The sequence below is a fragment of the Geotrypetes seraphini genome, chromosome 1 (genome assembly GCF_902459505.1).
Source record: "Geotrypetes seraphini chromosome 1, aGeoSer1.1, whole genome shotgun sequence".
In the NCBI taxonomy this organism is placed as follows: Eukaryota; Metazoa; Chordata; class Amphibia; order Gymnophiona; family Dermophiidae; genus Geotrypetes; species Geotrypetes seraphini.
Genome location: NC_047084.1, coordinates 264,503,936 through 264,531,819, shown reverse-complemented (window position 1 = coordinate 264,531,819; position 27,884 = coordinate 264,503,936).

Here is a 27,884-nt window from a genome sequence, read left to right as displayed (position 1 = left end):
TAAAAGAATCTACTACATAGCTGGGAATAAGACCGAATAGTAATTTATAGCAGATGCAACCAAATTTAAACATCACCCGAGCCTCCACCGGCAGCCAATGCAGCTCACGTATAAATGGATTAATGTGATCATACTTTTTAAACTTGAAGATCAATCATATAGCTGCATTCTGAATTTTATGTAATCTGTGAAAAAAAATATCGAGGTTGCACATTTCCTTAAATGAACTGAGAAAACCAAAGACTTCCCATAAAAAACTGAGCAAAAAAAGGGCAGAAAATCCAAGAGGAGAATCATCAATTCTAACAACACTCATTTCCTGTCTCTCCAATAAGCTCCAAGCTCTGTACTGTATTGTACAGGAGAAGAATGACAAGAATGACACATGCACCATCAGAGGGGAAGAACATCGGGGAGTGTTCATCATTACTGGAAATAAAAAAGATGACCCATTCTGCTAGACGTCAAACTGAAAAAAGGGATCATTGAAGGCAAAACTAAAGGTCCCCATATAGGCAGAGGTAAGCTGAGCATATTGCCAGGGCACCAAATTTAGAAGGCATTAACTGCCTGGACATAAGAAAAGCCTGCACCTTATGCTTTAAGGTCAGGTACCTCAAAGTAACACCATCATAGCTCCTGAACCCACTCCCCCCTTACACATACACATAACAGCTCCTTCTGGGTTTGTCTTTGGGTGCCAAAGTCTTACAATTATTTCTGGCTGAGCATGCCCTGCAATTGCTCCACTTAAGAGTAGAGATTTTCCCTTTTTATGCAAGTGTTTTGTTGTAGAGAATGACACGGTGACAAAATTCATCACCATTCCTGTCCCCACCGATAACCACGGGAAACCATCTTCATGTCATTCTTTAAGGAGAGAGGGAAGAATCAGAGTATGAATGGCCACAACCACTGACCCGCAAGCTTGCTTTGAAGAATGCTGGTGTAAAAAGGATTGAGATTGAAATAGACACTAGAAAATGACATGGGATTATTTCCCGTGGTTATCCGCGGGGACGGAGACGGTGATGAATTTTGTCACCATGTCATTCTCTATTTTGTTGCTCTCACAATGCTGGAAAACTAGAGAATGACACGGTGACAAAATTCATCACCGTTCCTGTCCCCGCGGATAACCGTGGGAAACCATCTTCATGTCATTCTTTAAAGAGAGAGGGAAGAATCAGAGTATGAATGGCCACAACCACTGACTCACAAGCTTTGCTTTGAAGAATGCTGATGTAGAAGGACTGAGGTTGAAATAGACACTAGAAAATGACATGGGATTATTTCCCGTGGTTATCCGCGGGGACGGGAACGGTGACGAATTTTGTCACCGTGTCATTCTCTAGAAAACAACAAGGAAGACAGTCTGTGAATGTGAACCAGATAAATGAAATTTGGAATGATCAAATCAAAAAGTTAATAAATACATACCAGGTAAGAGAAAAAAAATCCAAGTTTTTAGTGCATGCCATTTGAGTTTAAGGTAGAAGGGTAAAGAATCTCACTTTTTACACTTAACAGTACCGGTATTAGAACTAGAACAATTCTGTTTCCTGCTCCCATAGTGGGAGCAATTCTGGAACTGGAGGGCGGGTACAGTAACACAGACTCCAAGTACTGCTAACAGTATTTAACTTACCATTTAAGATGTGTCTCCCCCCACCCCCGAGCTTCACATTACCCTCACCCACAGTACATAACAACAAAGTGATCTACAACAGAGTTTCTCAACTTCTTTAAGCCAAATACCCCCCTAGATCAAAAATTTTCAACCAAGTACTCCCAAGCTCTGGGTGCAACGTTTTTACTGGCATACCCATGTAAATGTTTGATTAAAAGTCAAGGAGTAAAATATGTTTTCTTTATGCTGGAACAATTTCGAGCCTTCCTGGATATGAGGAAGCTGACAACAGGGAAAGTCTAATAAGATCATATGATATAGTATTATTTGGAACAATTTTATTACCCAAAAAGCCAATTAATGCAAATCAAAACAAATTGCTCCTCATCATGACAGGAGTAGCCATGCAATTGATAATGAAAAACAGAAAAAGTTAGGATAACTTAAATTATAGTTTCTGGTGGGAATCCCTATGCCAGATTTATAAAGTTTGAAAATATTAATTCTTTACAGTTGGGACATCATAGTAAATTTAAGGAAATTTGGGGCCTGTTAACAAAATATTGTAAGATATGAATATGAACTATTATCATTATTATTACTACTATTATTTCCCTTTGTTCATGAATGAACATATCCAGGTTTGGGGGTGGGTGTGTTAGGGTGGGAAGGGGGGATAAAACAGTTTTATATTTTATTGTTGGAATAGAGTGCAATATGGTACGTTACTTGAATGTTCATGGTTTGCACTTTGTATTTGATATCAAAAATGAATAAAGAATTTAAAAAAAAAAAGATCTTTAACAGTCTTAAGTAAAGGATAATGGACCCTTGACCACTAAGCTTATTCTTATGTATAGAGTATTTTCCTATTTTTTCTTTTGTGAATTGCTCTTCACTTTTGGCACTCCTTCCCTCTCTATTGTGGTCTAAGAAAGATTAAGTTAGGTATGCCTTATTAACTAGCCCCCTCTTCTACTAAACCGCGCTAGCGGTTTTTAGCACAGAGAGAACATAGAGAGCCATGCTGAATGGCCTGCGCTGCTCCCGACGCTCACTGAGTTCCTATGAGCGTCGGGAGCCGCTTGGGCCATTCAGCGCAGCTCCCCATGCTAGAAGAGGGGGTAAGTGTATATGCTTTATATTTTGATTTACCATCGGTTTTGCCCTAAATGAGAGTAATCTTGTAAAATTATGTTAAAACTTAATAAAAAAAAAATTTAATGGAAATAAATACTTGAAAGGTATTAATATAGAAACAAATCTTCTCCAGAGAAAGGTAATATCTAATATAATAAAATGCTAGGCCGCGCATGCGCACTAAAAAAATCGTGTTCCCTGATCCCGTCATGGAAACACGAGTGCGCATGCGCGGTTTTCACGCATCGGGCTTACCACCGCTGCAGCCAGCTGAGGTCTATGACGCAGCTCAGCCTCTTCAGACAACGCCACTCCTCCTCTTCGGACAGCAGGCTCCTCTCCTCTCAGCGCAGCCGCTCGGAGGCCGCCGGGACAGAGCTGCGGCGCCGATTGCCTCCACCAGTCGGGCAGCCAGCCGCCGATCTCCAGCGGGCGGGGTATCGGAGGAGAGGGATCGCGGCCGCTCAGCGCCCCCACCGAGGAGCCCAGCAACTTTCCGCCCACCCGGTGGCGATTCCATTAGCATGTGCAACAGTCTTCACACACTCATTCCGGCCCTTCTCCTGCCCTGATTTGCTCAGCCGCATCTCTGATGATGTCATCAGAGACGCGGCAGAGCAAATCAGGGCAGGAGAAGGACCTGAAGCAGCGTGTGGAGACTGCTGCACACACGCTGCTGGAATCACCACGTTTGTAGTTGGGCCCGCCGGAAGGGAAAGTGGGGTAGAGGAAACGCTAATGCTGCTGCACAGGGAACTGCTGTGGAGGGAGGGAAATGGAGGGGGAGGCAATGCTGCTTTGGACAGACAGACAGACAGAGGAAGGAAGGGAGACAGAAAGAAAAGAAGAGAGACACAGGGGCAGGGAGATACATAGAAAGACAGACAGACAAAGGGGGCCAGGGACAGAGACAGAAATAATGACAGCGGGAGTCGCGTCGGGGGGTGTGCGGGATGTGGCAGAGGGAACTTTTCCAATGGGTGCAACTGGGCGGCTGTCGGGAACCTATGATCAGGGGCATAGCAAGGTAAGTGTATCATAGGGATAAGAAGGAGGAGGGGGAGAAAAAGGAAGGTATGCCTACTGCTGGATAGGGGGAGAAGGAAAGAGGTGCTGATGGACAGGGGGGGTGACGAAAAAGGAACAGAGGCCTAATGTTGGACAGGGGGTGAAGGAAAGAAGTGCTGCTGGACGGGGGAGGTAAAACAAAGGGAGAAGGGCTGCTGCTGCATAAAGAGAGCTGTGAAGGGGTAGTGATGGACACAGGGGAGGTAAAAGGAAGGGAGAATGGACAGGGGGAGCAGGCAAGGGGTGGTGGTGGACAGCCAAGGAAAAAGAAAGGCAGAAAGAAAAAAAAAAACAGCTAAGGAGAGAGAGAGAAAGAAATAAAGACAGACACACACACATATATTCTAGCACCCGTTAATGTAACGGGCTATAAGACTAGTGTAGAAATAAAAACATAAAGGAAAAAATAATACCTTTTTATTGGACTAACTTAATGTAGTTTATGATTAGCTTTGAAAAGTAACCCCTTCTTCCTCAGATCAGAAATAAGCAAATGTTGGCAAAATCAGTATATGTAAGGGAAACATGAAAGCATTTCAGTGGTAGTTGGAGACAAAGAGGTGACAAAACCATTTGAATTTCTTTGTAGTGGGAGAGAAAGCCAAGGTCTTTGTTAAGTAGGAGACAAAGAGATGACAAAGCAGTTTCAATTCCTTTGATTCATTGATTTTATGGTGCGAATACTGAAAGGAAATTGTAAGACAATCCAATAAAATAAAATTTTTGAAATCAAAATTATAAAATATTTTGATACCAACCAGACAGGACTCAATAAGGACCTTGGCTTTCTTTCCCACTACAAAGAAACTTATAATGCTTTGACACCTCTCTGTCTCCTACTTAATGAAGACAAATTTTGAGTTTTGATACTGGTTCATATTTTCTCTGGGCAGGTTACTTTTCTTGCCTGCTGTTTCTCCTATTTCGATTAGGATTATGCAAAGCTTTTCTTGTTTAGTCATTTGTGGGAATTATTTGCTTTTTTCTTTGTTAGTTCTGAGAAATATGCATCCTCAATATCTTTCTGTTTTCCACAGTATAGGAGGAAATTCATTTCTGTTTCTATATAACATAACATAACATTACATAAAAGCCTTCTTCTATACCTCATAACAGTAAAGATCCATGCGTTTTACAAAAGTAAGTAGACATTCAAGATGGATACAGTCAATTACCTAAAAATTATGGTAAACAAATAGGTTTTTAAGTTTTTATTGAAGTGTTGATACGACCTCTGCATTAGAGATCTAGGATTTTAAATCTTTATCCCAAGAGGCTGCTTGATAAACTAAAATCGACCTGAACAGTACAGCAGTGCTGGATATATCATCAGTATATTATTCAATTCAATACAGAAAGTACTTCATGGGAGTTCAGATTTCCACCCTTATCACACAGATGCAGGTGGAGCATTCTTCATAATTCCCAGTACTTCTATTTAATTTATTCTTGTTTTATTTTTGTTTTATTATTATTTTGTTACTGTTTCATTAATAAATAGTTAGATAGTATAAATAGAAAAACTTAGCTTTTATTAGAAGTCCATTCCCCTTCCCGACGCATTTCACCTAACTTTTTAAAGGTCGGGGGAACTAAAAAACAAAAGGTAAATAATAAATTAACAACAGTTGAGCGTACTTTGAACCTTAGGGAACTTAGATGGATGTTTGAACTCCAGACTATGGCCCCGAATGGTCTTAACGAAACCTCGGATTGGATGGCCCAAGTTTATAGTTAGTCTGGCTTTCTTTGTAATTAGTTTGTATGTTTAGCCTATCAGGCAGTATGGCGATACCATGATGTCATCATTTGGGGAGGGTGTACTTTAGTGCTGGCTAAGAACGCTGCGGCCATTTATGAACCGCAGGTGACGTGATGTAACAGGAGAAGCTAAGTAGCAATGTTCAGGTAAAATATTAATAAATGATTCTATTTTGGTAAATTTAGGATTACTGTTGTTAATTTATTATTTACCTTTTGTAACTATTTATTAATGAAACAGTAACGAAATAGTAATAAAATGAAAATAAGTGGTGAGGATGTTTGAGGAGTATGGTGAGTCTGGAATATCTAGATGTGAAGCAATGATATGAACACCCCTGACACAGCGATTTGATGCGAAACAGAGGGTTCCCCGTTGGGTGTAAGGACTGCCTGGCCTGGATTTGGATTTGGAGGCCATTAGCAGCTAAGTTATTTTTCTTGCTTTTGCTGTGGATGTTATGAGCTGGACTATACTGCCTTTTGTTACATTCACCCACTGACTTTCATCTGTATTAGGCTTGCTGTTTGATACCACCTGGCAGGCTACTTTAGTTGCCTTGTTTTCTTGGACTATTTTTCAGCATTTACACATAAACAGCTTTTGTAGGAGTGGAGTTTTTTTGGCCAGATGAAGCTGAACTGAGGCCTTTTTCTTCACTTCTTTTCTTTTTCCTTTTTCCTTTTCTCTTTGGGGAGTGTGAATGTTGTTGGTTGTAAGCAAGGCCTTGTAGTGTTGATGGGTGTGTGTATTGTTTGTCCGTGTGGGGCTTGTTTTGAATTAATAAGGGGGGGAACCCCCCATACATGTACAAGTCCTTTCACTCCCATTGTGGGGGAGAACCCCCAAGTACACCAAAAACTTTCCTTTTCCTTTCAATATTCGGTGGTTGGCAGTTTTTCAGTGAAGTGGGGGGTTCCCCCCACACCCCTCCAACAGGAGCGCAAGGACTTGTACATGTAGTGGGGGGGTTCCCCCCACCCCCTCACAATGCTAACTATTGGCTAAGTTATTGGCTTTGCGCTTGGCCAAGGCTCTCCCTTACATTATAGGTATGCACCAAACGGGGTTCGTTGCTCACAGACATTCTTCAAATAATACTAGGCTGGCTTTTCACATTTTAAACTTAACAAAAGCCATGGAAGATCCGGCCTTCTCTGTATACTTGGATGCAGAGAAGGCCTTTGATCGTATGGAATGGACTTTCATGTATCAAGCAATGGATTGGTTTGGTATTGGTTCCGGATTTATACAAATGATTCAAACCTTGTATAGCTCCCCGTATGCCAGATTATATATTAATAATACTTTATCAGAGCGTCTTCATTTGGAGAGGGGTGTTAGACAAGGATGTCCATTATTTCCTTTGCTGTTTGATATTGTTCTGGAACCCTTGTTATTAGCTATTCAACAGGCAAAGGAGATTCAGGATATTCCTTACGCAGGTCGGGAATATAAAGTCTGCTTACGCAGGTGATATTTTGCTTCATTTGAGGAATCCTGAAACTACCATTTTACATTTACTTGGTTTGATTGATAGATTTGGGAAATTTTCAGGATATAAGATAAATTGGAGTAAATCAGAGGTTCTTCCACTAAACATACATTGTTCCAAAGGATTATTTGACACGTTCCCTTGCCTTTGGAAGGAAGAAGGTATAAAATATTTAGGCATTTGGATTCAGAAGAGACGATGCAAGTAAATGAAAAATCCTTATTACTGAAGGTCTCAGAAATGTGTGAGCATTGGAACCCATTACATCTGTCTTGGTGGGGGAGAGTTCAGACGGTAAACAAGATGATTTTGCCTGTGGTTTGTTACTAAATGGGCATGTTACCGGTTTATTTTCAGGGGTCCTTTTACAAAAAGTTAAATAGTATTCTGACAAAATTTGTTTGGCTTGGGAAAAATACGAGAATTGCTCTAGTATCTTTACAAAAACCAATTGTGGAGGGTGGGGTAAATTTTCCAAATTTTTATAGGTATCATCAAGCCTATATAATGCGTCAAGGTATGTATTGGATCCTCCCTGAGCTCATGGAGCATCTTCCAGATTGGCTATATCTAGAATGGAAAATTATGTCCCCTATGCGACTATCTCATGTATTAAGTATCAGACTACCTAGATATGCTAAGGACAATGTAATTTTATTGGATACATGGAAAACAATTTATTGATAAATTAACAGATGTTCCTATAATGAAATCTACTTTGCAGTCCTTATGATTGAACTCCAAGATTCAAGCAGGCGGTGCTGGGATCGCCTGGAAGAACTGGATGCAGGTAGGTATTCGGACATTGGATGATGTTATATCTAATGGGAAACTGCTTGATTTTTCATGGCTGCAACAATCATTTGGTATTTTAAAGTCTCAACAAGAAATCAGGATCCTCAAAAGAAAGAAGATGATGGAAAACCACAGGAAGAACCCTTGGATGTTTCTACTTTATTGGAACAATCAGATAATGGCTATTCCAGCCACTCTCTTATTGACTGTAGCTTTAGCTCCAGACAAAGATTGGATCCTTAAACTTTTCTTTAAAAATAGATCCAAGGACTTCCTGGGCTTCCACATTCAGATATTTCCTGATGTCTCGAGAGAGACTCGGAAGAGAAGAAGGGAATTTCTAATGTTGAAACCAGGTGTGATTCAGATAGGGGCTTTATTCTTCCTTAGATATCCTTGTAAATGTGTCATAAGATATCGTTCTTTAAAATATATGTTTGTGGAACCGGCTCACTTGATTGCTTTCCTTTCTCTGAAGCGTCTTGAGTGCGAAGAACCACCTGCATCCATGTAATAATAATTGCTCTCTTCCAGCAGCAGACTAAGTGATTTTCTTTGTAAAGTTATTCCTTAAATTAATTACTCTTATTGTTTATCTTGGATCCTAATTTGAGGACTAGTGTGTGATTAAGTTAAGATGTGTTTTTTTCTTCTTATAGTTTGATTTATTTTCAGGATTGAAAGAAAATTTAAATATTATGTTTTCTTGATTACACTTTCTGTACAAGATGATATGCTTGATAATAATGTGAAAATCTTATAAATAAATAATAATTTTTTTAAAAAGTCGCAACATTATAGGTGGTTGTAGTTGAAGCAGACTATTCAGAGTGGGTTCCCTGAATGGAAAAACTTAAAAAAACTTATTATAGCTTGCAGATCCTTTGCTACCAGACAGATTTAGTAGGAGGTGAGTACACTATGGGCCTGTTTTACAAAGCCACGCTAGCGACTGCTGTGCGGTAACGGCCCCAAAGCCCAATAAAGATTTAAAGGGCTTCGGGGCTGTTGCCGCGCGGCAGCCGCTAGCACGGCTTTGTAAAACAGGCCCTATATGTTAAATACAAACTGGGTACTATGCTAGAACACCCAGGAATCAATGTATGGCCTCAGTCTTAAATAAAATGACTGATTTTATGTTAAGTACCTAACCCAAAGTCTTGAAATATACAAAACTATTTCAATTTGATTGCAAATTGTATCTGTTATACTGTAGTTTCTACCACACACACTTATGACTGATTAAGAAGACTGTAGCTCTCCCACGAATCTCAGCTGAAGCTCATAGGTCACAAAGTAAACTCATGAATGTTTGAGCACCTACATTTCTTAAAACTGTTACCATTAGCAGTTTTTCTCTCTCACTTTTTTTTTCTGAAATGAGTTTAAACAGTTTACGTGATCCTCTACTACAGTTCACACCTTCCTCCGTTTAAACTACTGAGATTAATCGCATTGAATTCTTAATTAATCACACACCCACACACCACCCACATATATACAAAATATGCTAAGTTCACAAGAAAGGAACTTATCATACTTTCCAGCTAAGCGTACATTATTCTTCCCCCCCTCCTTTTTTTTCTTGAATTACTTAAGTCCCTCCAGCTTCTCTTCAGTGAAATTATGACATCATCTTTTTTTGGTGTTCTAGCTTTTAGAGTTACCAGTAAACTAGAAGGAAGTGCTATTAACTAACATATGATACATGCAAATAGAAGGCTACCAACCAATGACTCGCCCTGCCTGTGGTTGCTGAAGATAATTTAGGAAGGTCCATGCAAAAAAGATTGACCTCTCTGTGAAATACTATTCAATCCCCAATTTCTAATCAAAGCAAACCCCATGTTGACGCCACCATCATAACTCCCACATCCAGGACTCTTACTTCAGTTTCTCACTCTCATCTCACTTTTTTTTTTTTCAGCACTGAGCAATATTCTCAGGGCTCCTAGCAGCTGTTTTCCTGGAACAATGAATAGGCCACTTTAGTTTACAGTCACTGAGCTGGACTTGTCTAAGGAAATACAAATGCAAATACCTAGAAAAGAAATGTAAAATGGCAGAGATTGGCACCACAACTTCATTTTTCTAGTGTTTATTATATTACTGTGATCTGTAATGTGCTATCAATCTATATGAATTGTATTCATATCTTTAACTCTATGTCTATCTCTTCTGTAATTTTTTCATTCAATTTGAGTGAATTTATACTTTCTTCCTAAGCTCTTGCCCTAGGGAAGTGTGATAAGCTGAGATTGTGGGCTCATTCAGGAACTAAACACATTTTCCCTCTGATATTTAAACACTGCAGTTAGCATTGACTTTAAACGCTGACTGTGGTGTTTAAATTTATACCTAAATATTCAGCACTAGGTTGTACCCAAATATCAGCAGTGAATATCTGGGTACAAGATGGCTGACAGAAGTTATCTGGTACTGCTGATATCCAGCACCCATACTCAGATTACCATTCAGACAAATTAGGACTTCCAGCAGGAGCATTCTGAACTGGAATTGTACCCTATATGACTCTTCCCCTAGTGCCCCTGCCCCACCCTCTGTGCTGCAACCATCACAGGGAGACAATGAATAGGGAGCAATTTTTATGCCTCTCTCCCTCTTATGCCCTGCGAGGCTGCACCGCTTGCACAGCTCTCGGGATGGCTCTGCCACACAGCTCCGCCTTAGCTTCACTCCCAGACCATCCTGGCACTACTTGAATTGTACAAAGGACCTACAAGTTCTGGATAATTCTGCTTTAATGATGTACCCGACAAGGACCGTGTTTCAGCATCTTCACCTGCGTCATGGGTCAGAAAGTCTTGTAATTCAGTATAAAGATCAAAATGCTTAAGTTACAATGAAAAAACTTTGCCCAAACAGGTGAAAAAGAAACATGCTCAGTCTAACAGTTAAGCTATACACATACGAGGTCTGACAATTAAATCTGCAAACTTGCCTCCATGTTCTTGGTTTACAATGTTGATTAATTATATTCTTACCAGTAGTTTCTTTACATCAGATATGGGACAAATTATACTTAATCCATTATTTAAAAATTCTGAATTAGATCCAACATTAGCCCTTAATTATTGCCAGTTGCAAACATACCATTGTTAACAAAGATTCTGGAATCTATTGTTTTGAAGCAATTATCGGAACATTTGGATGAATATTCTATACTTCTTCTATTTCAACATGGATTTCATCCAAACTATAACACTGAAACTCTTCTTATTTCATTGGTTGCGAAGATTCAACACTCTCTAGTTTCTTAGCCGTGCTGTTTTGTTGCAGTTTGATCTTTCGGCAGCTTTCGATGTCATGGACCATGATATTCTTATACAACTTTTTATTAATATTGGTCTAGATCAAGGAGTTTTGAATTAGTTCAGTGGTTTCTTGAAATTATGATCATATCAAGTACACACTGAGAATAAATTCTCCCCATCCTGGTCTCCTGTGTGTGGAGTACCTCAGGGTTCTCCATTGTTCAACAACCACCTCCTCAAAATATACCCTAAATGGAACACCCAGGGATCTTTGGGACACATCAAGACTGCACCACCCCACACACACACCACTCACTGAGCCACAATCTGAAAAAACTGTTATGGTTTGGTCCTGTTACACACAACTTACCTTCTTCTATAAGATTAAGCTTGGGCGATGCCTTGAAGATTGAATGTTCATCTAGAATTCTTGGTTTTAATTTGGATTCCATTCTCTGTCTAACTAAATCAATAACATATCTAAAAAGCATTAGTGTACAGATGCTAAGGAGGGTTCGTCATTTTTTTCATCAACATCACTTTGCTATATTGATCTAGGCCAGGGGTAGGGAACTCTGGTCCTCGAGAGCCGTATTCCAGTCGGGTTTTCAGGATTTCCCCAATGATATGCATGAGATCTAATTGCATGCACTGCTTTCAATGCATATTCATTGGGGAAATCCTGAAAACCCGACTGGAATACGGCTCTCGAGGCCTGGAGTTCCCTACCCCTGATCTAGGCTATAATATTAGCCTATTTGAACTATGCTAATTCCCTTTACATTGGTTTAAGTAAATGTAACCTGAAGAGATTACAGTTTATTCAGAACATGGCTGCTAAACGGATTTTTGGTAAAAATAAATTTGATCATGTTACTCCATTACTTAGGGTACTGCATTGGCTTTCGATGTATTGAAGGTTCAGTTTAAATGCACTAATATTGGTTTTAAGAGTTTATATGGGATTTTCTCCCCACTGTTTCCTCTTTCTTTGAACTCTGGCAAAACAAAGTTTTTCGTGGCGACTGCTAGAAATATTTCTTCTGAACCTTCTATTAGTATAAATTCAACTCAGTATATAATTCATCCAACGATTAAAATTTGGGAAGTTATTTTAGACCAAAATCTTACAATGCATGCTCAGATAGATGCTGTAGTGCGTAAATGCTACTTCACATTATGGAAATTGCGAACAATTAGATCTTATTTTGAATTTACTGCTTTTAGATTACTGGTTCAATCGTTATTACTGAGTCTTCTCGATTATTGTAATATTATCTATCTGACAGTCACAAAGAAAGAATTAGCAAGAATTACAATAATACAGAATACAGCGGTCAGAATGATTTATGGCCTGAAGAAATTTGATCATTTATTGCGAAATACATTGGCTGCCAATGGAGGCCCGGGTATTGTTTAAACTAGGCTGTTTCTGTTGCAAGACGGTTTATGGTACAGCTCCTTCTTACTTAGTCAATAGATTTTCTTTAGCATCATACAGACATAGTAGAAGAACTCATCCTTTGTTTAATTTTCCATCTATCCAGGGTTGCAGGAGTAAGAAATTTCTGAATCATACTTTGGCATCTCAGGCAGCTCTTCATGACAATGAATTCCGAATATTGTTGCTTACACATGGTTTCAAGGCTTCCTACAATCCAGAACCTACATAGTCAAGTTGAACAAAGAAAAATAAGAACCTTGGTCTAACCCCTGTGGTGTACCCCAAGGATCTCCACTATCCCCAACTCTCGTCAATCTCTACATTGCATCCCTCAGCACCTGCCTGGACAAATTAGGCTTAACCTCCTATAGCTATGCAGATGACATCACCATTCTCCTCCCTTTTAACAAACCAACGTCCTCCATGACAGACACTCTACACAGGACACTTGAAACAGTTGCAACATGGATGAATAATCACAAACTGAAACTGAACCCAGACAAGACAAAATTCATTCTCCTCGAATATAATAAAACCCCAACTATAACAAATCTAATTATAAACTCAATCACATACCCTATACAACCCACTCTAAAACTTCTAGGAATGACAATTGACAGATGCTGTACAATGCAACCACAAATCAACAAAACAATACAAAAATCATTTGGGGTCATGAGAAACTTAAGACAGGTTCGAAAATTCTTTAACAGAACACAATTCCAGCTCTTGGTCCAGTCCCTAGTCCTAGGTCTTCTAGACTACTGCAACATACTCTATCTCCCCTGCCCCACAAGCATGATAAAACAACTACAAACTGTTCAAAACACGGCGCTAAGACTTATCTATTCACTGAGGAAACACGACCACATCATGGCGGCGTACCTAGACTCACACTGGCTCCCAATACAAGCAAGAATACAATTCAAATTCTACTGCCTACTATTTAAAACCATCAATGGAGACAGCCCAGTCTACCTAAACAACCGCCTAATCCAAACTACCTCAATCAGACAAGGAGAATGCACAAACCTAAGGGAGGAACTAATGAACCTAAGGGAGGAGGTGAAGCGCCTGAGAAGCATCCGAGAGGATGAGGCCTTCATTGACGGAGTCGTCCAAGAACTGTCCCAGGTCACCGAGCAGGAGAATGACACGTCCATTCTCAGGACCCCTAAACATTTAGCTTTGAAACCAACGGTTGGGGTACAGGAAATGGCTGGAGATGCTGATTCCTGGCAGCTGGTGACCTCCTCCACAGGTAAGCATAGAAGACCCATCCCCCCTTCTTCAATTTCTTCATCCTCTTCTTTTTTATACCAACAGGGCAGTTTTACATCTACCCCCCACCTCACCCTGAAGAACAGATTCCAGATACTACAGGATGGGATACTACAGGATGGGACTGCCAACGAGGAACAGGATGAGGTCCAACCCGTAGCTCCAGATCCAGAGACTTATGATCATCCCCCCCCGAAGAAACGCAGAGTTGTGGTCATTGGGGACTCCATGCTGAGGGGCACCGAGGGACCAATCTGTAGACCTGATATACAGTCAAGGGAGGTATGCTGTCTGCCTGGAGCCAAGATCCGGGATGTCACCACCTGTCTAGATAGACTACTCACGCCCCAGGACCACTTCCCCATGCTTCTTATCCACGTCGGAACGAACGACACAGCCAGGAACACCCCGGAGAATATAGCCATTGACTTTGGAGCCCTGGGTGAGAAGCTGAGGCAGACGGGAGCACAGGTGGTCTTCTCATCGATCCTCCCAGTTAGAGGCAAGGGAAGAGCCAGAGATGAGCGCATCCAGAGGACCAACGAGTGGCTACACGGATGGTGCAGGGAGATGAACTTCGGATTCCTGAACCATGGAGAGGCACTACAGGGACTTCAGGGACCAGACGGACTTCATCTAACCAGCAGGGGTAAGTACGTCTTCGGACACCGACTAGCCCGTCTGCTTAGAAGGGCTTTAAACTAGGTAAGTTGGGGGAGGGTTCCTGTGCAGTAGGTAACTATCCTGAGGAGGAGAGTCACAGCTCCACTTCTGAGTCTGAGGTAAGTGCTCACTTTGCAAATAATACTAACAATACCAAGTCCGAGGTAAGTACTCACATTGCAAACAATTCATTAGGGGGCAAAATAACACAGGGTCCTAACAATCACAAGGCATGGAGAGCTATGTATGTCAATGCACACAGTTTAGGCAATAAAATCCTTGAGCTGGAGACCGAGATAATAAATGCTGACCTAGATGTGGTGGCGATTTCCGAAAGTTGGTTCACGGACTCTCATGGGTGGGATATGGCTATACCGGGTTACAACTTACTTCGTCGAGACAGAGAGGGCAAGTTAGGAGGAGGGGTAGCACTATACACTAGGGAGGACATTAAAACTACGAGAATCACGGAGGTCAAGTACTCCGGAGAATCCCTCTGGGTAAACCTAGCCAGAGGCAAAGAAAAGTGTCTGTATCTTGGTGTAATTTATAGACCACCAAGACAGCTGGAAAACAAAGACATAGAATTAATCCATGACATAGAGAATATCACTCTAAGGGGGGACACAGTACTGCTAGGGGACTTCAACATGCCGGATGCAGATTGGAACACGCTCACAGCGACAACCAGCGCCAGTAGAAGGCTATTATCCACAATTAAAGGAGCACAACTCAAACAACTGGTATCAGAGCCCACTAGGGCACAAGCGATATTGGACCTGGTACTCACCAATGGAGAAAGCGTATCAGAGGTCTCGGTAGGCGATAAGTTAGCCTCCAGTGACCACAACATGATATGGTTCAACCTCAGGAAAGATTTCACTAGATCAAGCACGGCAACCAGAGTACTCAACTTTCGAGGCGCTGACTTCAAACGCATGGGAGATTTCGTCCATCACACACTACAAAGCCAAGCTGTGGCCAATAATGTGGAGAATATGTGGTCAACCTTGAAATCTACCCTACATGTAGCAACGAACCGATACATCACATCAGCAAGCAAACGGCGAAGAAACAATAGACCCCAATGGTTCACCGCAGAGATTTCAGATCTCTGTAAAGAAAAGAAATCAGCATTCATTTCTTACAAACATTCAGAGACAAGAGAGGCTAAATTGGAATACATGGCCAAAGCTGCAGCGGTGAAAGCGGCAGTCAGAGAGGCCAAGCATCAAGCTGAGGTAAACCTAGCAAGGAACATTAAGAAGGGCGACAAATCCTTCTTCAGGTATATTAGTGACAGAAAAAGAAACACTGATGGGATAGTGCGCCTTAGGAAATCAGATGGGAAATATGTAGAATCAGATTCAGACAAAGCCGAACTACTAAATGAATATTTTTGCTCTGTTTTCACATGTGAGGCACCGGGGTCAGGTCCACAGTCGCAGGTAAAGCAAAGTTCAGAAGATCCGTTTCGGGATTTAGAGTTTACTTCCGGAGACGTCTACGACTAATTATCAAGACTCAAGGTGAACAAAGCAATGGGGCCGGACAATCTACATCCCAGGGTGCTCAGAGAGCTCAGGGACGTCCTAGCGGAGCCGTTATCAATACTCTTCAATCTGTCCCTGAGCACGGGAATAGTGCCCTTGGACTGGAAAACAGCTAACGTCGTTCCTCTGCACAAAAAGGGTTGTAGGACAGAGGCTACGAATTACAGACCGGTAAGTCTCACATCGGTAGTGAGTAAACTCATGGAAACACTCATCAAACGCAAATTAGACATGATACTAGACGAGGAGGAACTACGCGATCCCCACCAACATGGATTCACCAAGGGTAGGTCCTGTCAATCCAATCTCATTAGTTTCTTTGACTGGGTAACAAGGAAACTAGATATGGGAGAATCCCTGGACGTCGTGTACTTGGACTTCAGCAAAGCCTTTGATAGCGTCCCCCACCGCAGGCTATTGGGCAAGATGAAATCAATGGGATTAGGTGAAACATTTACAGCATGGGTCCACGATTGGCTGAGTGGAAGAACTCAGAGGGTGGTGGTTAATGGTACCATCTCTAAAACGACGGAAGTGACCAGTGGGGTGCCGCAGGGCTCAGTCTTGGGCCCGATCCTTTTCAACATATTCGTAAGAGACATGACTCAGGGGCTTCAAGGTAAAATAGCATTATTCGCCGATGATGCTAAACTATGTAACATTGTGGGTAACGGCAGTCTGTCCGACAGCATGACGCAAGACCTGGTTTTATTGGAACATTGGTCCTCGACCTGGCAGCTTAGCTTCAACGCTAACAAATGCAAGGTCATGCACCTGGGCAACAATAATCCGTGCAGAACGTACACATTAAATGGTAAAACCTTAGCAAGGACTACAGCAGAACGGGATTTGGGGGTGATCATCAGTGAAGACATGAAAACGGCCAATCAAGTGGAGAAGGCCTCATCCAGGGCTAGGCAAATGTTGGGTTGTATCCGGAGAAGCTTTGTTAGTCGGAAGCCCGACGTCCTAATGCCCTTGTACCGAACCATGGTGAGGCCTCATCTGGAGTACTGCGTACAATTCTGGAGGCCACATTACCAAAAAGATGTACTGAGAGTCGAGTCGGTACAGCGGATGGCCACCAGGATGGTCTCGGGGCTTAAAGATCTATCATACGAAGAAAGACTGAACGAATTGCAGCTATACTCTCTCGAAGAACGCAGGGAGAGAGGAGACATGATTGAGACGTTTAAGTATGTCACTGGTCGTACCGAGGGAGAAGATGATATTTTCCTTCTTAAAGGACCCTCCGCCACAAGAGGACACCCGCTGAAAATAAAGGGCGGGAAGTTTCATGGCGACACCAGGAAATACTTCTTCACCGAAAGAGTGGTTGACAGCTGGAACAAGCTCCCAGTGCAGGTGATCGAGGCCAGCAGCGTGTCGGATTTTAAGAACAGATGGGATGCTCATGTCGGATCTCTAGGAGGCAAAGGTCATCAGAGAGTGATTAAATAGGGGGGGTGGGTCAGCGGTGTGGGCAGACTCGATGGGCCTCGGCCTTTTTCTGCCGTCACTTTCTATGTTTCTATGTTTCTATGTTTCTAAACCGTTCACTCATCCCCCAATCAGAGACGTCAAACGAAAAAAACTGTACGATGGCCTTCTAGCCACTCAAGCAGCAAAACTAGACTACCAACTCTCCAATTTGCTGATAACGACTACAGATTACAAATCGTTTAGAAAAGAAATAAAAACCATCCTATTCAAGACGTCCTTTAAGCCAAACTAACACCACAAGACTCATCCCAATTCTCTGTAACAAACCGCTCTACTATTCAATTCCTCTAGAAATGGCCAGATAACTTCTTTTGTAATCCGCCTTGAACTGCAAGGTATTGGCGGAATAGAAATCACTAATGTAATGCAATTAGTGTTTAGTTAAACTTGTACTTATTTATTTTCTATCACAGAGTCTATGGAGCGCTATGCATTTCCAATGCTGACATTACAATAATGCCAATTACAATAATGACATTACAATAATACAGCCCACTAGGAATAGTACTGACATTCATTGGCCCTCTGTGTATAAAGGTTGCCCTCTCCTGCATTAGAGAATTCAGATAGGATAACTATGATACTCATAATGTCAGTGCAATGCAACAAAACATCTTAATACATAGCTGAACGGACAAGTGCAGTTGAGACATGGAAATATAGACACATACAATAGCATTATAGAAAGGATGTCCAACTCAGAATATGGACATTGAAGTTGGTACATCACATATAAACATCCTTTTCTTATGTATCTTTACAAGCTGAAATGTCCAAATTATGAAGTTGGCAAAACAAGGAATATGGCGTATTTATGCTAACATAGGAACAACTATATTATAAAATGGCCATCCAAGTGGAGCAGAGGAATAACATAACATAACATAACTTTATTCTTCTATACTGCCGCAATCAGACGATTTCTGGGCGGTTTACACCGAAGAGAACTGGACAATCAGCGAAGTACAAAATACAAATAGCAAGAGTACAACAATTTCCTAAGAGTAATCAGAGTAGAATTTTTGTTATTAATATAACTTCTATTTAGGAAATGAATTTATCAAACAGTACAGTCTTAATTTCTTTTTGAAATGCGCCGTAATACAGCCTGGCTCCACTGATGTAATTACCTAACCAGGACTGCTGCCTACTTGCTTGAAACGAAAAAGCCCTGTCCAAAAAAGACCTGTATCTACAACCAGCAATTTTTGGATAGGCAAATAAATTACAATTTCTGGTTATCCTCGTAGGGCTGTATAGCACAAAATGAGACAAAAGATAGGTAGGGGCCAATCCCCAAATCAGCCTAGTAGTTAGATCAGTGGACTGAGGTTTCTTATACATTCAGGCAGAGTCAGTGGCTTAGCGAGGAAGGTTGGTGCCCTGTGCTGTGTGCCCCACCCCACACTCTTCCCCGCCACTTGGTCACCCCCTGTGTACCTCTTGAAATGTTCACCGGCATGAGCAGCATGTTCCACTTGCTGATCATGCTAGCCTGGGCTCCCTTCTGACATCATATCCTGGTCCCATGACCAGGAAGTGATGTCAGAAGGGAGCTGAGGCCAGGGTAAGCAGCAAGTGAAAGCACTAATCATTAGGCTACTCCTCAACTATTCATGGAGGTTTATTAAGAAGTACATTTTTAAAAAAATGTCCTTGCTTGTTTCACCTTGAGGAAAAGGAGGGGGACTGAAGCCATTGAGGAATTAGGGACGTGACTTGCCTTACTCCCTCTAGTGGACAGCTGTTCAACCAGAGCACCTTTCTGTAATCAGGTCAAAGTAACAAAGGCTAGGATTCACTAACCTGCTAGATCGGGCCTGATCTGGGCCCGATCCTGGCAGGTCCGATCAATTCAGAAACCAAAAATATGCAGATGGGGACGATCGGAGGAACGCCCCCATCTGCTTGCATGGATCGCACATGCGCAGACCTTAGGAGCATCAGGAGATAAGAAGCAGGGAAGAACAGGGCAGCATTTGTGGCGAGCAGGCAGGAGAGATTGCAGGGCAGAGAGCAGACATTTTCGACTGGTCCCCAGCAGTTGCTTCTTCAGGTGATCGGCCAGCCCAGTCGGATCAGAAATTTGGTGTAGTGAATCAGGTCGCTGTCCAATTTGCATGTGTTTCACCTCATTTGCATGCAAGGATCCAAAGCGGATCGCAGGAGAGTTAATTGAATCAGGCTGGATGGAAATTTGATAGTAAAGGGGTCGCAGACTGATTTGTACACAATCGGTTTGCTTTGTGAATCTAGCACAAAGTTTTTATTTTCGGACATTGATATCTTTTTCCAATTCAAAAATCAGAGTTGGATGTCCATATTTTGGTCTTTCCCTTATCCCGCCAAAAATACACCCAGACCACACACCCAAAAATACACCCAGACCACACCCCCTTGCCATAAGGGCGTGCTGCAGTTTTAGACATCCATATCCTGTTTTAGTAAAATTGGGATTTGGACGTCCATGCAATATGGGTGTATAATTGCCAGTTTTCAAAGCTTCTAAAATAAAGGCTATAGCCAGACAAAATAGGTAGAACAAAGTTGGTGAGATAAATAGATGGGTGGCTAAATTGAAGGCATATTATATGTACAGTTAAATAAGGTATGAGGAACTGGTTTTAGTTACAAGGTGTGCAACAAGCTAGTCCAGGTGCGAAGTGAGTGGATAGTCCGTTGCCATCCCTGGCAGTATTCAATTCCAGACTAAAAGTCCACCTTTTTTAGGCGGCTTTTAACACCTAACCCCCACTCACTTGTATATTACCCATGCCTGAGAAACTCCCTAACCCCCCTACTTGTCCTGTTTGCCTGTTTGATTAGATTGTAAACTCTACTGAGCAGGGACTGTCTCTTGAATGTTTTAATACACAGCAATGTGTATGTCTAGCAGCACTAAAGAACTGATTAGTATAGGGTTACCAGACATCCGGATTTCCTTGGACATGTCCTCACTTTGTCCAGGTTTTGAAAAGCCTCCCTCAAAATCACCGTCGGGCAGGGGAGCAACGGTGATGACGTCACGCGCGCGATATCATCACGTCGCATGCGCACATGCCCTCCTGCCCCACCACAGCAGGCAGCAGGGGGTGTGGCTGGGGTGGGGCTAGGTTTGATTGGGGGTAGGACTTGGGCATGATGGGGCGGAGATGGGTAGAACTGGGCGGGCCTGGGGGTGGTTATAAGAGGGCCAGATTTTCCAAATGGAAAATCTGGTAACCCTAGATTAGTAGGCATTGAAGGACTGGTAGAAGAGCCAGCTTTCACCTGCTTCCTAAAGAAGAGGTAATCTTGATTTAGGTATAGTTCCCCTGGGGTTGAGTTCCAGAGTGTGTGAAGACTACGTCTGAGAAGGTTTACACTTCTCCCTCCGTATTCGCTGCGATAGGGGATTAACAGAACCGGAAATACAGAAAAACCGCAAATAACTTTTTCATATGTTATTTGCTATTTTCTATTAAAAACCATCGTGAATATGGTGAAACCGCGAATAATATGGTGGTAGACCTGGCCTGTTCCTGAAGTGCTGGGAATCAGTGATTTTCTCTATGCAAGCTGATGTAATTTTGGGGGGAGGAGCCAGCAAGCTATAAACCGTGAATAATCGAAACCGCAAATGCTGAAACCGTGAATACGGAGGGAAAAGTGTACTAGCAGATCACATTGTGTTTTTTCCTTTGACAAGAGTGCAAATAGTGATGCTTCTTAAGGACTAGAGAGTAGAGACTTCAAGGATGTGTAGAGGGCTAACATTGTTTAGCCCAGTGTTCTTCAACCTTTTTACACCTATGGACCGGCAGAAATAAAAGAATTATTTTGTGGACCGGCATCGGTCCGCAGACCGGCGGTTGAAGAACGCTGGGCTAAGTTGTGGGCCAGACCCTGCCCATCTCTACCCAATCTCCACCCCAGACCCTGCCCCCATAGTCCTAATTGTAACACTATTTTTTCCATTCATTTTTCATATATACACACAATATAATCTCATTAACAACGCATCGATTGCACCGCGGATCGGCAGTTGAAGAACACAGTTTTGGGCCTGATGCACATGCCAGCCCTGTGGACCGGCAGGAAATTTCTGTGGACCGGCACCGGTCCATGGACCGGTGGTTGAAGAACACTGGTTTAGCCCACTTTTGTCTGAGGGCCTTAAAAACACATGGTGACGAGGAAGTTTAATAGTCAGAATATATATACACTGGTAAAATTATTTAAGAAAAATTTATTTCCACGTTGATAAGAAGCCAAAAAATAGTCTTAGAGATATTTGGAGCATCGAGATAAAACAGTATATTTCTATATCTCGTTGGCCACGAATTTGGACTTGGAGATTGAAATGTACAGCTTCAGCATCTATGAGACAAACATGGTTATTTTTATTGCTTAGGATTTTTTGGACCCCCAGTTCGTTTGCAAAAACTAGACAGTTCTAAGTCTAATAGATGCTGGCATTGTCATATTAATATAGGGACTTTGGATCATCTGTTATATTTTTGTCCATTGATACTTGGTTTCTGGAAGTTGATTTGGGGACAAATTAATCTCATTCTTGAAGCAGCTATTCCTTTATCTTATGAAGCTGTAATTTGTGATACATTACTACATATTAAGTCTACTTTAAATAAGGATCAATTTCACTTTTTGGTGGGTAAATGTGTGTACCACATATAAGTATGAAAGGATGATGGCGGAACGTTTGGGGACTAGTAAATCCTGTAATGATGTATGGAGTCCATTGACTAATTTTATTGCATTATAATAAGAATCATTGTTTCTTTCTTTATCATTAGATTTCCTTACACATCCAGGGAGGGTGGGGGGTGGGGGGAGGGAAATGTATTTTGAATAGTTAAATTATTTATTTATAATTTTTAATCACATCATATGTATTATTATATTAAGAATGAAGATGAGGATGGGAGAAAATGATTATTTAATGTAATAATTGTATAGTGAATAGTGTGTTTTGTGCAGTTTTTCTGATTTACCATTTGTATTGCACTATCGAAGTTTGAAAATCAATAAAGATTAAAAAAAAGAAAAGAAAAAGAAAAATTAAAAAAAATGTCTTAAACGATCATAATCAAAGCAAAAGACTTATGGAGAGTTGATGTCCAAGATGAAGGCTTTATTGAAACAACTTAATAATCCACATAACAATGTCTAGGACCTGATACACTGGAAACATTGGGACCCAATATGGTCAACACTATTGTCTTCCTCAGGGGTCCCTGTAGGTCCTATGAACAGGCTCGTGGATTATATACGAAAAGCAAACTGTGAACTTACTGAGCACAATTCAGAGACTGAATCTGGGCAGTAGAGCCTTTCAAAGCTGAAAAAAGATCATAATACTGCTTAGCACACTAGTGGTGAATGATTGCTGTGATTGGAGGGCCTCCGGTGGCCAGACAGTGGTATAACATGTGCAAGAAAAAGTTGAGTGGGGCATCCCACAGAAAGCCAGTCTGGAGAAAGAAAAACAGAAAATGAATTAAATAAATAAAAATAATTTTGTCTATCCCATTCTCCCCAAATCGCTCAGAACAGGTTACAGGTTAGCGTACATAATATACAGTTAACAGGTTACAATTTACCATTGTAGCAGTACAAGTTATTTTGATACAACTTTTTATCCTAACTTGACACATACTAGGGATCTAATACCAACATACAGGTTACAATTCGCCATAGTTACAGTGCAGGGTATTTTCAATTCAAGTTTTATCCTAACTTGACACATACTAGGGGTCTAATACCAATATACGTGGAGGGGCAAAATCGAAAGTGTACCTAAGTCTGAGGTTGGACGTTTTGTGCAAGACAAAGACTAGGGGACGCTCGATGAAGTTACAGGGAAATAGTTTTAAAACCAATAGGAGTAATTTTTTTTTCACTCAGAGAATAGTTAAGCTCTGGAACACATTGCCAGAGGTTATGGTAAGAGCGGACAGCGTAGCTGGTTTTAAGAAATGTTTGGCCAATTTCCCGGAGGAAAAGTCTATAGTCTGTTATTGAGAAAGACATGCTCGCACTTATTCCGTCAATACCTTTATCACTAAACCAATCAAAACAGTTAAATTGCATTGCTCGCTCAACTAAAAGGGTACTACATTTTGACAGTGTGATGGAAACTAAATGGATGGACACCTCATTGATCTCACTATGGAACAATGACATCTTTAAAATCCAAAATATCACCTTAAACTGGTCTATATGGCAGAAGCACGAGATCTGCACTCTACAAGATCTTCTTACTCATAACAACTGGATGTCCTTTGAGGAAATTTGTAATAAATATAATCTACCACCCAACCAGTATACTAAAATGGATGCAACTAAAGCAATGTGTTAGTGCAGCATTTCCAGATTTGAATAAATTAAAGTCTTCGCCTGACCTTCTATACCAAAGTATTACTATCATGCCTCCAAATGGTATGGATTACTGTGTCGAGCTGTACCGGTATCTGTATCAATGCTGATGAGTTCCTGGCAACCTGATTTAGATATCTCCACAAATGATGAAGTATGGCAAGTGGTGTGGACAAGATTATTTAAATCAATTTGTTCTGCTTCAGTACTTCAATCAATATACTTTTTTTTACATCGGGCTCACTGGACTCCACAGTGCATTGCTAAATTCTCATATAAAGTTTCTAATTTATGTTGGTCATGTGAGAACTATGTGGGCATATTGCCTCATATAATATTTCAATGTTCTCAGCTCAAGATTTATTGGGAAAGAGTTTGGAATACCATTTCCTTGATATTAATTATCCAAAGGCTGCTGAATCTTAAAATTATTGTTTGAGGACAACAGGGCCTCACGCAACCCCTTTCTGAGCCCAATGCTAGCTTACTTAACATACTATTGTTCTTGGCTATTAAAAACATGTTGCACTGTTGGAAGAATCTATCCAAGGTAGAGTTCATGGCATGGTGGAACACTGTATGTGTTACTAACAAATATGAAAGAGTAATTGCAGGAAAACATCGTTCCACTAGCACATTCCTCAAAATATGGAGCCCTGTTCAAACTTATTGCACTTTAGACCATTGGCAAACAGATTTTCATAATATATTGCTAATCTTAATTTATATAGCTGATGGGTAGGTAGAACCAACGTTTCAGCCATACTACAGCAGGGATTTCTGACACAGGTCGCACTGCTTTAGTTACAGATCTTAGTGGAGTTCTACATATGGGAAAAAGAACAAAAGAGGAAGCAAGAGACAGGGAAGTTGCTATTCTGAAGAATCTAGTCACTGTTGCTTCTGCAAAAAAAGGGAAGGAAATAGCTGTGGGAATTTATAATACTGTTTATTTAGTTGTTAGTACTGAGTCTGATGGCATGATTTCATGTCTTACAGAACCCTTTAACATTTCCTACATGCCTTTTGAAACGTGACTCGAATCTTGCAATATATTTATCTAGAATTAATAAGAAACTTCTGAAATGAAGCCCTTAGCTATTATTAGTTCATAACTCATAGAATGCACCTTTTTTAAAAAATTTCACAAGACGTCATAATGTTCACTGGCCAGTTAACTCATTTCCCATCAGGGAGGAATATGCTGCCTGTATACAGATGGGCTGATGCAGAAAGCCTGTGGATTAGAAAAAAATGAGGCATGCTATAAACAATGAGGATGTAAATGGTAGCAGTAATCTGATTCTGAAGCTCATTGCTAAGTATCACTTCTTGTCAGTGCATGAGTGATGATTGGTTCAGGTATAGCAGTAGGAAGGATGACTTTATAAAAAAAAACCCAAACACATACTAGCATTGGCATCAGCCCCCTCCCTCCTTCCCTGAACTGAACTACTTATTCCTAGCGGCACCTCTACCCTCCCTCTTCCTCCCAGCTTAATTAAAAAAACAATTTCCTGGGAGCAGTGGCATACCTAGCATATGTTACACACGGGGCCCATCATTTTTTGACACCCCCCATCTATATGAAAAATGTGATTTTTAGTAACAATCCATATATCGCACAACAAGAGTGTACCTAGGAAAAGGCAGCATCTTAAACACTGCAGTGAGCACTAGAACACCAACACATACATTGTAAAACTAAACAAGCCAGATCCCGCACAGTCAATTGATCCTGCAGTCAATGCCAACTGAAAACTATGTTCTTTTTATACACACAGAACAGAGATACACCCTCACCCAATATAGAATAATCGCAAACTAAAAATAGAAATATGTAGACAAAAGTTAAACTGAACCGCCAAGAAACCAGACTCTGCATACAATGTAACACCACAACACCGCAAAAACAGTAACACATGTCCTCTAATACTGTGCAAAATATAAAGACAGTAGATGTAAATTTGAAAAAACTGATACATAACAATCACCACTTTACAAATTAACAAATAAAAATAAAACAAATAATGAGAAATAAGAAAATACCATTTTATTGGACTAATCCCCGTAAGCTCAGTCCCCATCCCCGCAAACCATCTGATTCCATCCACATAAGCCCTGAATTGTTTTATATTGAACTTATTATATTAAACTATAAAAAGAAACAATATTCTGTACAATTGTCAATTTATAAATCAGCATCTTCTCCCCTCTCTTCCCTATTTCCCTTTAGCGTCCTCAGCCCACTCTCTCTCCACTTTCCTTCAGCGCACGCACATAAAAACAAGAAAGTAATTTTATATCATTTTCATTCTATTCATTCATAGACATTAAAGTCTAAATAATGCCAGTCACATAACAAAACATGAGTTTACAAAAATAATTCCCTGCACAGTCAAGCCTGCAAGGATTACTAGATGTCTTTCAGCAGCTCCCCTCCCTCCCTCCCCCTTACCTTTGTGGCCAAGTCAAAATGATCTACCAACAATAAAATTTTAAAAACACAAAGCGCACTGTATGCAGAGAAAATGTTAATTATCATTTATATTCCACGGGTTTTCAAAGAGGTCAAGGCAGATGACTTTATGCAATGTCACCTCAGTAACAACTATACAAAAATAGACAAATATACCCCCTCCCTTTTTACTAAACTGTAATAGTGGTTTTTAGCGCAGGGAGCTGCGCTGAATGTCCCACACTGCTTTCGACGCTCATAGGTTAAAAAACACTATTGCAGTTTAGTAAAAGGGGGCCATAATGCAAAATATAGACAGCATATATAAATTCTCAAAACGGACACATTTTGATCACTAAATTGAAAATAAAATAATTTTTCCTACCTTTGTTTGGTAATTTCATCAGTCTCTGGTTGCACTTTATTCTTCTGACTGTGCATCCAATATTTCTTCCCTTCTTTCAGCCTCCTGTATGCTTCCTCTCCTCCAGACCTCATTCCCTCCCCCAACTTTTTCTTTGTTTCATCCTGCCCCTTCTTTCTTTCTCTCTCCATGCCCCCTTTCTTTCTGTATGTCTGTCTTTCTCTCTCTCTCTTCGTGCCCCATTTCTTTCTTTCTTTCTTTCTTTCACCATGCCCCTTCTTTCTTTCTCTCTCCATGCCCTCTTTCTTTCTGTGTCTGTCTTTCTCTCTCTCAGTGCCCTATTTCTTTGTTTGTTTCTTTCACCCTGCCCCTTCTTTCTTTCTCTCTCCATGTCCCCTTTCTTTCTCTATGTCTGTCTTTCTCTCTCTTCGTGCCCCATTTCTTTTTTTCACCCTGCCCCTTCTTTCTTTCTCTCTCCATGCCCCCTTTCTTTCTCTATGTCTGTCTTTCTCTCTTTCTGTGCCCCATTTCTTTCTTTCTTTCACCCTGCCCCCTTCTTTCTTTTTCCCTCCATGCCCCCTTTCTTTCTCTATGTCTGTCTTTCTCTCTCTCCGTGCCCCATTTTTTTCTTTCTTTCTTTGTTTCACCCTGATCCCTATCTTTCTTTCTTTCTTTCTCCCTGCCCTCCCCCATGCCACTGCCATAGGGAAACATGCTGCTGCCACCGCCGTCGGGGAAAGGCTGCCCCTGCCGCCATCGGGAACAGGCCTGCGCCGAGTTCTCCCTCCCTGCTTTTTTTCCCCATGGGGCCGACCAACTCTCGCCGCCCGACATCAATTCTAACGCTGGAGAGGACGTTCCAGGCTAGCCAGGCAGCTATTGGCTGGCCCAGAACATCCTCTCTGACGTCAGAATTGACATCGGATGGCGAGAGTTGGTCGGCCCCGTGGGGAAGAAAAGCAGGGAGAACTCAGCGCCAGCTTGTTCCCAATGGCAGCAGTGGCAGCCTATTCCCCGGCGGCAGCCTATTCTCTGGTGGGTGGCCAGTTGTGCACCCCCTTGGGCCATGTACCCG